The sequence below is a fragment of the Carassius carassius genome, chromosome 9, assembly GCF_963082965.1.
Source record: "Carassius carassius chromosome 9, fCarCar2.1, whole genome shotgun sequence".
NCBI classification, from domain to species: Eukaryota; Metazoa; Chordata; class Actinopteri; order Cypriniformes; family Cyprinidae; genus Carassius; species Carassius carassius.
In genome coordinates this window covers 20,171,066-20,185,492 of record NC_081763.1, presented here as the reverse complement: position 1 = coordinate 20,185,492, position 14,427 = coordinate 20,171,066, and positions in this window count along the sequence as shown.

Below are 14,427 nucleotides of genomic sequence, written 5' to 3'. Positions count from 1 at the left end.
AAAACGGTTCACCGGTTCTTTTGTGCTCAACGTAATGGCGTCATTGTCGATGATTGCCCAAATTCACTTCGATTTGGTGAACTGGTTCAAGAAGATCCAGTTACATCGAGTGATTCATTCGCGAACTGGATATCACACACTGCTTTGTATTGAACTCTCTCACAACAGACACGGAAGAGAAGACAATGCTGAATAAAGTCATAGTTTTTGCTATTTTTGGACCAAAATGTATTTTTGATGCTTCAAAAAATTGTAACTGACCCTCTGATGTCACATGGACTACTTTGATGATGTTTTTCTTACCTTTCTGGACATGGACAATATACCGTTCACACAGCTTCAATGGAGGGACTGAGAGCTCTCGGACTAAATCTAAAATATCTTAAACTGTTTTCCCAAGATAAACGGAGGTCTCACTGGTTTGGAACGACATGAGGGTGAGTTATTAATTACATAATTTTGATTATTGGGTGAACTAACCCTTTAATTGCAAGCAGCGTTGCGATGGAAGAGACACTGAAGAATGGGAATTTAAATAGACTGCATGTGATAGGTGTCAAGACTGGAATGGTACACGTCAGGAACAGCTGACTATCGGCTGATGCAAGAGTGACTAACGTGGCCTGACTGAACTAACGCGATGCTCAGCTGATAAAAGCTCTTTGATATATTTTTTTTTTGTTTGTTTTTTATTCCACAGGTATCAATGGTGATGAATTCTGGTTAGATCAGTCACCTGCTGCGTTAAAGAGACCTAGAGAAACAATGAAAATCTCCTTTAAAACATCAGGTTTTACAATGACAGACTACTGGATGCACTGGATATGACAGAAACCAGGGAAAGCTCTGGAGTGGATTGGGGGAGTTACCTCTGGCAGGAGTTCTTGCTCTGATTATTTTATTTATGCAGACACCATGAAAAATCACTTCACTATGAGTGAGGACGTGTCTCAAAATACACAGTATCTTGAAGCCAAGAGTCTGAGAGAAGAGGACACTGCTGTTTATTAGTGTGCTCAACGGACATCTGATGAAGCAGCTCTACAACAACTGAGAACAACTACAGTGAAAAAATACCAAGCTGGTGGTTATTAAGCCTCTTATTAAGAAACTAAAATAGATAATTGGCAAATTACAGGCCCATTTCAAGTCTTCCATTAATGTCTAAAATTTTAGAAGTTGTGTCTGCTCAATTGTGCTCCTTCCTGCAAAAAAATTATCTGTATGAAGAATTTCAGTCAGGTTTCAGGCCCCACCATAGCACAGAAACTGCACATGTTAAAATTACAAATGACCTGCTACTTGTGTCAGATCAAGGCTGAATCTCATTTCTAGTTTTACTTGATCTTAGTGCTGCGATCACCACCATAGATCATGACATACTCATTGACATACACAATTACAAACCTATTCAGGTATTCAAGGGCAGGCTCTAATATACAGAAACAACAACCATAAGCATCTAACACAAACCGTTAGCAATATACAGTACAGACAGATTTCTAATTTTTGAGACACTGTGGCTGTTGTTCATTTAACTAGAAAAAATTAAAACTTAAAAAAAGGTTCTTCCTACTACAACTACAAAATACATTCCTGTAAGTCTTTAAATATGCAAATTATTTCGTAGGAAGGATCAGTGCCACTCAGACTCTCAAAGGACTGTGTTATAAAGTCAATCCTCAGTCAGTGTCTAGCTGCAGTGTCTTTTTATTTTTTTCATTTGACAGTTTTAGATTGATAATGGAAATTATATTGTTTGGAGTTTTTCTTTTGATTATTTCAAGTGAGAATAATTTCACTTCTCCCTATTATTATTATTGTCATTTCATTCTTCTAAGTCATAAACATGATGTTTTTGTTGTTGTTGTTGTTGTTTTTTCAATGTTTTTCAGCTGTTAGTGGTCAGTCTTTGACCTCCTCAGAGTATATTGTGAAAAATCCTGGAAGAACAGTGATTCTGTCCTGCATTCTGTCTGGAATCTCAATGAGCAGTTACTGGATGCACTGGATCCGCCAGCAACCAGGGAAAGGACTGGAGTGGATTGGATGTATAGATACTGGCTCAAGTGCATATTATGCTCAGTCTCTAAAGGGCAGGTTCTCCATCACCAAAGACACCAGAAAAAACATGCTGTATTTAAAAGTGAGTAGCCTGGAGACTGAAGACACAGCTGTTTATTACTGTGCACGAGACTCACAGTCACACAAAAGACTACAGGACAGAACAAAAACTATTCAATGTTATTACTTAAGCAATAGCAAGCTCCCCCAGATTTTTTTAGAGTGTTGTTTGAAACATTTAAATACTTTCTCATAAACAGTTTCTCAAATAAATAAGTGGAAAGGTCTGGAATGATTAAGGTACATCATAATGATCATAGATTCAATGCCTGGAGGGTTTATCAATGAGCAAAATACATAACCTGTCCTGTACAGTTGCCATGCATGAGCATCTGCTAAATAAATCTGAAAATAATTAGCTATTGTTTGACTCAAACTCAATATTTTGATCATAACAACTCTAACACTACACACTTATCTCCAATTAAAACCTCAAAATTCATCCTGTGAAAATCATTTTGAAATCGGACATTGCGTTACCATGGAAAAATCTAAATCTTTTAGTGGGGAGTATCATTACAAAATATATTGCAGTCTTTTAGAATAAACTTTTTATAATCTTTTGACAAAACACATATTGTTGGAAAGGTCTGAGTCTCAAGATAACATATTTGGTGGTATTTTGTGATAGAAGAAATAGTGAGAGAGAAATATATAGATTTGTTTGACAGAAAAATACATAAAAATTAATAAATGGAGTTTGGGTGTCACCGTGGGGCTTTTTTTATTTTTCTTTTCTTTTTTTTTTGGTATGCCTAAACAAAATTGCATAGCAACCTAAATTTTTTATATCAACTTCAAATTTGGAACGCAACTTATTTAGATATATGGATTTAATTTAAGTACATTTTCTTTACAGTTAATTTAAACTTCTATAACTTACTATACTTCTGAAATGATTGTGTTCTTTAAAAAGAGACCAAACTTAGGTCTGTATTCAAAGGCATTCATGAATTATAACAATATCAGCTTGGGTAGGGCACTTTTACGTCTATGTTCAAAAATACTGGGGTGCCAGTTTAAGGGGTTAAAACAATATATATATTATGTGAATAAGTGTACAATATCGAATGAGGGCACTATTGTGACAATTCTGTTTATAATGAGCAAGGTGAGTCCATGCTTGGGGTTGGATTTTTTTTTTATGTAAAATCAGCTGGATGTTAGGCTAGGCAAATTGCAATGTGCATTCTGCCAGCAACACAAGAGGCTGCTGTGCAGTACATAATCTTAATGTGCTTTGGAGAAACCATACACTGTTCATGCCACGCATTAACAAAATCTGTTAAAACTGTATTCAGAGAAATTATCTCCCATGTCTCTTTCTTCAATGTCAACATTAAAGCATGCAGAAATACTCAACCATCTCAGCTCTATGATCACGGTTCAAACCCAAAACATGTTTTAAACACAAAAACATTCCAATTATGAGTAAAGGAACCTCTTTGTAGACCTTTGTGTGGGAGACAGGGTGTATATACTATATATTTTGAGAAAACTGAATTTGGATTAAATAAAAACATTTGCAAATAATTACTAATCAACTATTATGAGCTAGTAAATAATAAGTAACAAAAAATTTATTTAAAGGCAGACATGGTTACAGAGGTTAATAAGGGCACAGAAATGTACCTTTAGAGGGAACCCTATTCAAATTTGCTTCTTAAGTGAAAGTGAAGTGAACATTCAGCCAAGTATGGTGACCCATACTCAGAATTTGTGCTCTGCATTTAACCCATCCGAAATGCACACACACAGAGCAGTGAACACACACACACACTGTGAGCACACACCCGGAGCAGTGGGCAGCCATTTATGCTGCAGCGCCCGGGGAGCAGTTGGGGGTTAGATGCCTTGCTCAAGGGCAACTAAGTCGTGGTATTGAGGGTGGAGAGAGAACTGTACATGCACTCCCCCCACCCACAATTCCTGCCGGCCCGGGACTCGAACTCACAACCTTTTGATTGGGAGTCCGACTCTCTAACCATTAGGCCGATGAAGAGGTAATGTTGAGGTGTTGATCAACATTACATTTTGATTATCATTCTGAATCCAGAGACTATACTTCAAAGGGTACAAAGTATTTAATTAGTAAACATACAGTACCTATAAGTCCACTTTTAGTATAATTGGAGTACAAACTACAAACATAGAGGTAAACCAGTTACTCAGAGTGTACTCAGAGTTTACTACTGTTATACTTAAAGGATACTTAAAAGTATACTTTTATATTTTAGAAAGTGGGCCAATTTAGTCCTAAGGAGTATTTAAACAGTACACTTACAAGTATACTACTAGAACACTGATATTTGTATACTTGCTACATAAAGTATACCTAAAAATATACTTGAACTTTACTTAAGTATACTTAGTAAAATAAACTTGAAGTATACTACTATTTCGTAAGGGATAACAATGGATATTGTGTATAAACTGGGTTTTATCTTATTGTTTGCTCACACAGAATGTAAGAAGGGCTCTTGAAAAACTGTTTGACTAGATAATTAGATTTATTCATGTGCAGTATTGTAAATGTTAATGTTTCCTATTTTGTAATGACATTATGATTGTATGTGTTTGACTCAGAGAGAAGTAGAGGGGATATTGCGCTGTCTGATGGGAGGTCAAGATGTCCACCTCTGCTTCGTAAATTTTTTTCCAAATCTGTTTCACTACCTCTGGATGGAGTTTCCATTCCCCCATCGGTAGTGTCTGTTGAAACGCCCTGGAATGTAACTTGGTGTTGTCCACCCATACTAAGACATGACAGCACCTCCAATGATAGAGGAACTATTTCAGAGCCAGGAATACGGCCATCAGCTCGGGGCAATTGATGTGCCAATCAAGCTGATGACCCCCCCATTCCCCTTGAGCTGGGTGGACATCCAAGACCACTCCCCAGCCCATCAGGGAGGCATCTGCTCGAAGACCCAAGATTGGGCACACTCCCCCACCCTTTTTGGGAACCAGGAAGTATCTGCTGTAATAGCCCGACTCTCTCCTTGGATGAGGAACATGTTCTATGACCTCTTTTCCCAAAAGAGTCTGTAGCTCTCGAGACAGTACCTGCATCAGCTCCAGTTTCACGGAAGTGGAGACCACGCTGTTGAAATGTGGAGGCTGACGAATAAATTGGATCCTGTATCCTATCCGTACTGTGCTCAATACCCCCGCAGAAATGCCTGCCAGAGGTTCCACGCTGCCAGACTCTCTGAGAGTGGTACCAATTTTAACACTTCTTTTTAAGGGGATGTTGGATGTTCCGTGTCCTGAACGACGACAGGAAACATGGGAACATCTAACATCTTGCTGGAAAACCACTTCCCCCCGAAGCACAAGAAGTGACGGGGATGGAGGGGTTTTGTGAGGGTAACGGGAAGGGCCGAACGCTCACTTGTGCGCCTAGAGCCACTAGCAATGGCCCCTCCCCTTGAGACAAATCCATGTCTCGATGCAGCTCAGCGACTGCTTCCTCGTGTGCTCATAGCCACTAGTTCAGTGCCCTGAAGCAGCGGACCGGCAGGGGACGACTGTACTAGCTGCTCTAGAGACCTCCGTAGAGGTAGCAAGCCTATTAGCACCGCAAGTTTCCAGGCGGTAACTAAGAATCGCTCGCCGGAGATTGCTGCACCCTGAAAACACCGACAGGGTTGGCAGAACGATCTCCTGAGGGCACTGAGAAGTGACAGGAACCGTGTAATGCGGTGCCGATGGTGCCGATGGCCCCTCCCCTTGAGCGTGGTGGGGGAGGAACTGATGAATGCCTCTTCAATGCCCGTCAAATTAAGCCACAGATGCTTCCCCGTGCTGACTAAAGCTGTTACATAGAACAGCTGAAGGCACGGCCCGTTTGCTAAGTCGCACAGGGAGACAAATCTGTGGCTCGACGAAGCTTAGTGCACCTAGAGCCACTAGTTCGGTGCCCTGAAGTGGCGGACCGGCAGGGGACAACCGTACTAGCTGCTCTAGAGAACTCCGTAGAGGTAGCGACCGCATCCTCGTGTGCCCAGAGCCACTAGCTCAGTGCCCTGAAACGGCGGACCAGCAGGGGACGACTGTACTAGCTGCTCTAGAGACCTCCGTAGAGGTAGCGAGCCTCTCAGCACCGCTAGTTTCCCGGCGGTAACTGAGAGAATCGCTCGCCTGAAACTGGGGAGAGTAGGTCTCTTAACCGAGGATGCGGATTCGGGTGAGAGATAGCTCGCAAGTGTCTTTTCAACTCGCGGGCCCAAAGATGCGGGAAGTATACGGTTTGCTCCATGATTTCGACAGCTCATCATGATGAACCTGTGGCATATCTATTTATAGCCCCGTGTTGCGGGCTCGCGCCCCGATGACGTCATCAACCGAGGCTATATTACCAATTCTATCGATGTGTTACACACATTATTCACAGCTGGTCACGAATAAGACGTTTCCCAATGCGCTGAGCAGCGCAGCATCGACTGAAGCTTTCGAAAGGGAACACAATGTGACTACTCTTAGAAGACTAGAGTTCTTTTAATGTCTGCAACTTAACTCTTAGCAAACACTAGGTCGCCACCTAATGGATTAAAGACACATTACCTATAACAACATTATACTGTTTTATGTCACATCACCCTTCCTTATGAGTTACTTAAATGTAACACTGTGAAATTACTGTAGTCAGAAAACAACATTTATTTTTACATTTTTTTATCTTTTAATTTTTTTTTCCTTTTATCTTGTGAAGTCCTTGTATCTCTTAGAAGTTGTGACAATTTGTCCAGACCTTGTTTGCATCCTTTTTGGTGAACTGATTGTTTTGTGACTGGAATCAGACTCAGGTAGATCAGTTCCCGGTTGTTCATACTGGTTGAGCTTCCAGAGCAGTCACTGCTCGTGTTCCTCTAGAGTGTTGCTAAATACTAAAATATCATCCATGAAAACTGCAACTCCTCGCGAATGGTATCCTGCAGAATAAATAGCTTCTAAAAGGTGTAATGAACTTTGTCAGTTTAGCACAGTCCATATCCAGTGGAAGCTGCCAGAAGCCACTAGCTGCATCGAGAAGTGAAAAACTTCGGCATGTGCTAGCCTAGGAAGGATGTCCTCAATTGTTGGCAGCACAAATTTCTCTCTTTATTTAGTTGTTTCAGATCAACATAATTTTATTTGCCCTGTCTTCTTTGGAACGGCCACCACAGGGTAACACCACTCAGTAGGCTCAGTGATCTCCTCAACAACACCACATTGTACCATTCTCTCTAGCTCCACCTTGACTTTTGGAAGCAAGGGCACGGACACCTGTCTTGCAGTGTGCACACTGTATGGTACAGCATCCTCCTTCAGGCAGATTTTAATGGGCTTTGTCTTCGCTAATACCAGTTCAGAAAAATAAATGGGTTGGAGCTCTTTTAGCCTCTTAACTAAACCCATTTCAGTTGCTGCATTAAGACCAAGGAGATTGTTTACACAGGGACCAGTCTTCAATTTAGAATGCCTGCAATTTTAACAGACTAATAAATCAACATGTGTGCACTCTGTGTATGATTTGGTGATAGCCTACTTGATAACATCAGATTGCTCATCATTACAACAACACTTACCATATTATCGCAGACGATGCTGTATGTCGCACACCCCAGATTCGCACCTAGTCAAAGGTCTTTCTCACAGTTACACACCTAGTTAAGGGTCTTTCTCAAGGGCACCACAGTGGTATTGAAGAGGGAGGGGACAAATGCTGTTTTCCCCCAACTGATCTAAAGCAGAACATCTTTTACACAATAAAATAAAATGTAATGCATGTTATTACCTATTTCTAATGTTTCATTCATCTTTCATCATTTTTTTTTAAAAGGGTACCATAATCGTACTGAAACCGTAACTCTTAAACCATGATACAAACAGAACCATGAGTAACTTGAACTGTTACACCCCTAGTATATTCCGAGTTTTACTGTTTCGTACATGTTGTCATAATTATTATTCAAATGCACTTTGTTTTATTGACCAAAATATCATTGTTAATTACTGCTGAGAGTGGGGAACTTTAGGGTAATTTTGGAAAAAGGGCATGGGCTTGAGCCCGCAAAGCACCCCCTCTGCACATCCCTAAACAAAAGTAAACATGGATGAAGTAATATAACATTTGTCAGTTAATAAAATAGAAGTGAAGATTTTTTTTCCTTTGTTAACTGTAATAATGCTCAAATGTAAATGATTTTGTGGGAAGGGACAAAGTCTCCCAGACTCTTGCAAAACTGATATAAGCTGAACTTTCAGTCATTGCGTGTGTCCAGTGACTAAAACAAGTGCAGTGTAACCTATCACTGTTTATCACTGATAAAGTCTTAATAGTTGGTGATTTTAATATCCATGTTGATAATGAAAAAGATGAATTGGGATCTGCATTTATAGACATTCTGAACTCTATTGGTGTTAGACAACACGTTTCAGGACCTACTCATTGTCGAAATCATACTCTAGATTTAATACTGTCACATGGATTTGATGTTGATGGTGTTGAAATTATTCAGCCAAGCGATGATATTTCAGATCATTATTTAGTTCTGTGCAAACTTCATATATTGAAAAATATTGCCAAAATTGTCAATTCTACTTTTTGTTACAAGTATGGTAAAACCATCACTTCTACCACAAAAGACTGCTTTTTAAGTTATCTTCCTGATGTAACCAAATTCCTTAGCATATCCAAAACCTCAGAACAACTTGATGATGTAACAGAAACTATGGGCTCTCTCTTTTCTAGCACTTTAAATAAAGTTGCTCCTTTACGCTTAAGGAAGGTTAAGGAAAACAGTTTGACACCATGGTATAATGAGCATACTCGCACCCTAAAGAGAGCAGCCCGAAAAATGGAGCGCAGCTGGAGGAAAACAAAACTAGAGGTATTTCGTATTGCTTGGCGGGAAAGTAACATATCCTACAGAAAAGCATTAAAAACTGCTAGATCCGATTACTTTTCTTCTCTTTTAGAAGAAAACAAACATAACCCCAGGTATTTATTCAATACAGTGGCTAAATTAACGAAAAATAAAGCCTCAACAAGTGTTGACATTTCCCAACACCACAGCAGTAATGACTTTATGAACTACTTTACTTCTAAAATCGATACTATTAGAGATAAAATTGCAACCATTCAGCCGTCAGCTACAGTATCACATCAGACAGTGCACTATAGACCCCCTGAGGAACAGTTCCACTCATTCTCTACTATAGGAGAGGAAGAATTGTATAAACTTGTTAAATCATCTAAACCAACAACATGTATGTTAGACCCTATACCATTTAAGCTCCTAAAAGAGGTGCTTCCAGAAGTCATAGATCCTCTTCTGACTATTATTAATTCTTCATTGTCATTAGGATATGTCCCCAAAACCTTCAAACTGGCTGTTATTAAGCCTCTCATCAAAAAACCACAACTTGACCCCAAAGAACTAGTTAATTATAGACCAATCTCGAATCTCCCTTTTCTGTCCAAGATACTAGAAAAGGTGGTATCCTCACAATTATATTCCTTCTTAGAGAAAAATGGTATATGTGAGGATTTCCAGTCAGGATTTAGACCGTTTCATAGTACTGAGACTGCTCTCCTTAGAGTTACAAATGATCTGCTCTTATCATCTGATCGTGGGTGTATCTCTCTATTAGTTTTATTGGATCTTAGTGCTGCGTTTGACACAATTGACCACAACATTCTTTTGCATAGACTTGAACACTTTGTTGGCATCAGTGGAAGTGCATTAGCATGGTTTAAATCGTACTTATATGACCGCCATCAGTTCGTAGCAGTGAATGAAGATGTATCCTATCGATCACAAGTGCAGTATGGAGTACCTCAAGGCTCAGTACTAGGGCCGCTACTCTTCACGCTTTATAAGTTACCCTTGAGAGATATCATCAGGAAACATGGTGTTAGCTTTCACTGTTATGCTGATGATACTCAGCTCTATATTTCTTCGCAGCCCGGTGAAACACACCAATTTGAAAAACTAATGGATTGCATAGTCGATATAAAAAACTGGATGACGAGTAATTTCTTACTGCTAAATTCTGAAAAAACAGAGGTGTTAATTATAGGACCTAAAAACTCAGCTTGTAATAACCTAGAACACTGTCTAAGACTTGATGGTTGCTCTGTCAATTCTTCGTCATCAGTTAGGAACCTAGGTGTGCTATTTGATCGCAATCTTTCCTTAGAAAGCCACGTTTCTAGCATTTGTAAAACTGCATTTTTCCATCTCAAAAATATATCTAAATTACGGCCTATGCTCTCAATGTCAAATGCAGAAATGTTAATCCATGCATTTATGACCTCAAGGTTAGATTATTGTAATGCTTTATTGGGTGGTTGTTACTGCACGCTTAGTAAACAAACTACAGCTAGTCCAAAATGCAGCAGCAAGAGTTCTTACTAGAACCAGGAAGTATGACCATATTAGCCCGGTCCTGTCAACACTGCACTGGCTCCCTATCAAGCATCGTATAGATTTTAAAATATTGCTTATTACTTATAAAGCCCTGAATGGTTTAGCACCTCAGTATTTGAATGAGCTCCTTTTACATTATAATCCTCTACGTCCGCTACGTTCTCAAAACTCAGGCAATTTGATAATACCTAGAATATCAAAATCAACTGCGGGCGGCAGATCTTTTTCATATTTGGAGCCTAAACTCTGGAATAACCTACCTAACATTGTTCGGGACGCAGACACACTATTGCAGTTTTAATCTAGATTTAAGACCCATCTCTTTAACCTGGCATACACATAACATACTAATATGCTTTTATTATCCAAATCCGTTAAAGGATTTTTAGGCTGCATTAATTAGGTAAACCGGAACCGGAAACACTTCCCATAACACCCTATGTACTTGCTACATCATTAGAAGAATGGCATCTACGCTAATATTTGTCTGTTTCTCTCTTGTTCCGAGGTCACCGTGGCCACCAGATCCAGTCTGTATCCAGATCAGAGGGTCACTGCAGTCACCCGGATCCAGTACATATCCAGACCAGATGCTGGATCAGCACCTAGAAAGGACCTCTACATCCCTGAAAGACAGCGGAGACCAGGACAACTAGAGCCCCAGATACAGATCCCCTGTAAAGACCTTGTCTCAGAGGAGCACCAGGACAAGACCACAGGAAACAGATGATTCTTCTGCACAATCTGACTTTGCTGCAGCCTGGAATTGAACTACTGGTTTCGTCTGGTCAGAGGAGAACTGGCCCCCCAACTGAGCCTGGTTTCTCCCAAGGTTCTTTTCTCCATTCTGTCACCGATGGAGTTTCGGTTCCTTGCCGCTGTCGCCTCTGGCTTGCTTAGTTGGGGACACTTCATCTACAGCGATATCGTTGACTTGATTGCAAATAAATGCACAGACACTATTTAACTGAACAGAGATGACATAACTGAATCCAATGATGAACTGCCTTTAACTCTCATTTTTGCATTATTGACACTGTTTTCCTAATGAATGTTGTTCAGTTGCTTTGACGCAATGTATTTTGTTTAAAGCGCTATATAAATAAAGGTGACATTGACATTGACATTCCAGCATTGAAACATGCTGTAGGTTAAGCCCCCTCTCTCGTTGAGAATTGGGTGTGTTTCTCCCTCAGCTAAGTAAATTACTGCAAGCTGTTCCAGCATTGGAACATGCAGAAGGTCATGCTCCCCTCTAATTTGAGAGCTGGGTGTTTGCCCCTCCCCTCAGCTTGATATTTACTGATAACCACTCCAGCATTATACCATAGATTGAGTTGATGACTCTCAAACATATTGGTTTTGGGATGTACCATTCCATCTATGAGCTCCTCTTTCAGAGTGCCTCGAAAGCCCTATTAGAACGGTATCCTAAAATCCGTGTTATAGTAATAGTGTGCATGTGTAGTCTTTGCACAGTTTCTAAAATCCACACTGGTAAGTTTGCGCGTTAGTACTCTGCGTTCTTTTCTAAAACCTATATGGTAAGGGCTTTGCGCCGTTGCTTCGTGCCCTTTCTTGGGCTGGTAAAAGCCCCATTTATATTGTGCACCATTCCACATATTTATCCTTAGGATACCTATTTAAACAGGGTGTTTCTACTAGGGATCTGTTGAGACAGTTCCTTCAGCAAGCTTATGCAAGAGCAAGTGGTAGCCCCTGTGTGACAGGCCAAGACTTAGTATGATGCAAGACTCTTGGTCATATCCCTTTAAAGGAATCTATTCTTGATTCCAAGCCTTGAGCTCTACCCTGGCCCCAGGAGTCTGGCCCTAACAGGTAAGTTTGGGTATGTAGCCTAGGCATTTGTGCCGTAAGGGATACTTTCACGAACAGCCATCTAACGTCCCAGGGGCAACTCCCATGGAAATGGTGGAGTTGGAACTTAGTACTCGCCATAGTCCTCGCCTGCACTCCCCTCAGCATGGTTGCATGATACTGTTCCCCATATTGACCCCTAGAGGACACAGTTCAAAGTTTGCTTGAAAGGGAATGTTTTAGGTTACTTATGTAACCATGGATCCCTGAGTAGGGAATGAGACACTACGTCCTCTAGCTTTCTGTCATGCTTTAGATGCAAGCTTCAGACGGAGAAGTGAATGACATGTTCTCCCAGCACCTATTTATACTGTAGTTGCATCGGCAGTGACATCATGGGCTGTCGCCAGCCAACATGTTGTTGGTGTTATTCAATGTATGCTTCAGACAGGGGTCACGATGATGCATCACCCATAGCGACCCCTAGAAGATGCAGTGTCTCGCTCCCTACTAAGGGAACCGTGGTTACATAAGTAACTTGAGACGTTTTTGCTTTAAATCCAAACAGCGACTTTTCTTTGGCTAGGCAGTCTATTTAATCTTTATTTTTGCAACGTGATTATATCATATAAAAGTTGTATGACCATGCTGAATCTTGCTTAGACTTTACACATATACTTATGTTCTCATCTTAAACATAAATGTATGTAAGTTGAATGTAAGTGTATTAATTTAGTACTTTCAATAGAGCAGCTTTTCTTCAGTCAGTTAAAAGTTCTGGGCTTATTACACTTACTTCTTAAAGCAGTCCTCAACAAACATTTATATTGCTGAATAGTAATTGTGGTTCAGAGTATTTATTTATAATCATTATTATATATTTTTATTTATTTACTTATTATTATTATTATTATTTATATAAACATTTTTAATTTTGAAAGTAAAACCACATTTTTTAAACTGGCTTTTTCATGCATATCACTAAATCGTGGCATTTACAACCCGAATTCCGGAAAAGTTGGGACGTTTTTTAAATTTTAATAAAATGAAAACTAAAGGAATTTCAAATCACATGAGCCAATATTTTATTCATAATAGAACATAGATAACGTAGCAAATGTTTAAACTGAGAAATTTTACACTTTTATCCACTTAATTAGCTCATTTAAAATTTAATGCCTGCTACAGGTCTCAAAAAAGTTGGCACGGGGGCAACAAATGGCTAAAAAAGCAAGCAGTTTTGAAAAGATTCAGCTGGGAGAACATCTAGTGATTAATTAAGTTAATTGATATCAGGTCTGTAACATGATTAGCTATAAAAGCTTTATCTTAGAGAAGCAGAGTCTCTCAGAAGTAAAGATGGGCAGAGGCTCTCCAATCTGTGAAAGACTGCGTAAAAACATTGTGGAAAACTTTAAAAACAATGTTCCTCAACGTCAAATTGCAAAGGCTTTGTAAATCTCATCATCTACAGTGCATAACATCATCAAAAGATTCAGAGAAACTGGAGAAATCTCTGTGCGTAAGGGACAAGGCCGGAGACCTTTATTGGATGCCCGTGGTCTTCGGGCTCTCAGACGACACTGCATCACTCATCGGCATGATTGTGTCAATGACATTACTCAATGGGCCCAGGAATACTTTCAGAAACCACTGTCGGTAAACACAATCCGCCGTGCCATCAGCAGATGCCAACTAAAGCTCTATCATGCAAAAAGGAAGCCATATGTGAACATGGTCCAGAAGCGCCGTCGTGTCCTGTGGGCCAAGGCTCATTTAAAATGGACTATTTCAAAGTGGAATAGTGTTTTATGGTCAGACGAGTCCAAATTTGACATTCTTGTTGGAAATCACGGACGCCGTGTCCTCCGGGCTAAAGAGGAGGGAGACCTTCCAGCATGTTATCAGCGTTCAGTTCAAAAGCCAGCATCTCTGATGGTATGGGGGTGCATAAGTGCATACGGTATGGGCAGCTTGCATGTTTTGGAAGGCTCTGTGAATGCTGAAAGGTATATAAAGGTTTTAGATAACATATGCTTCCCTCCAAACAACGTCTATTTCAGGGAAG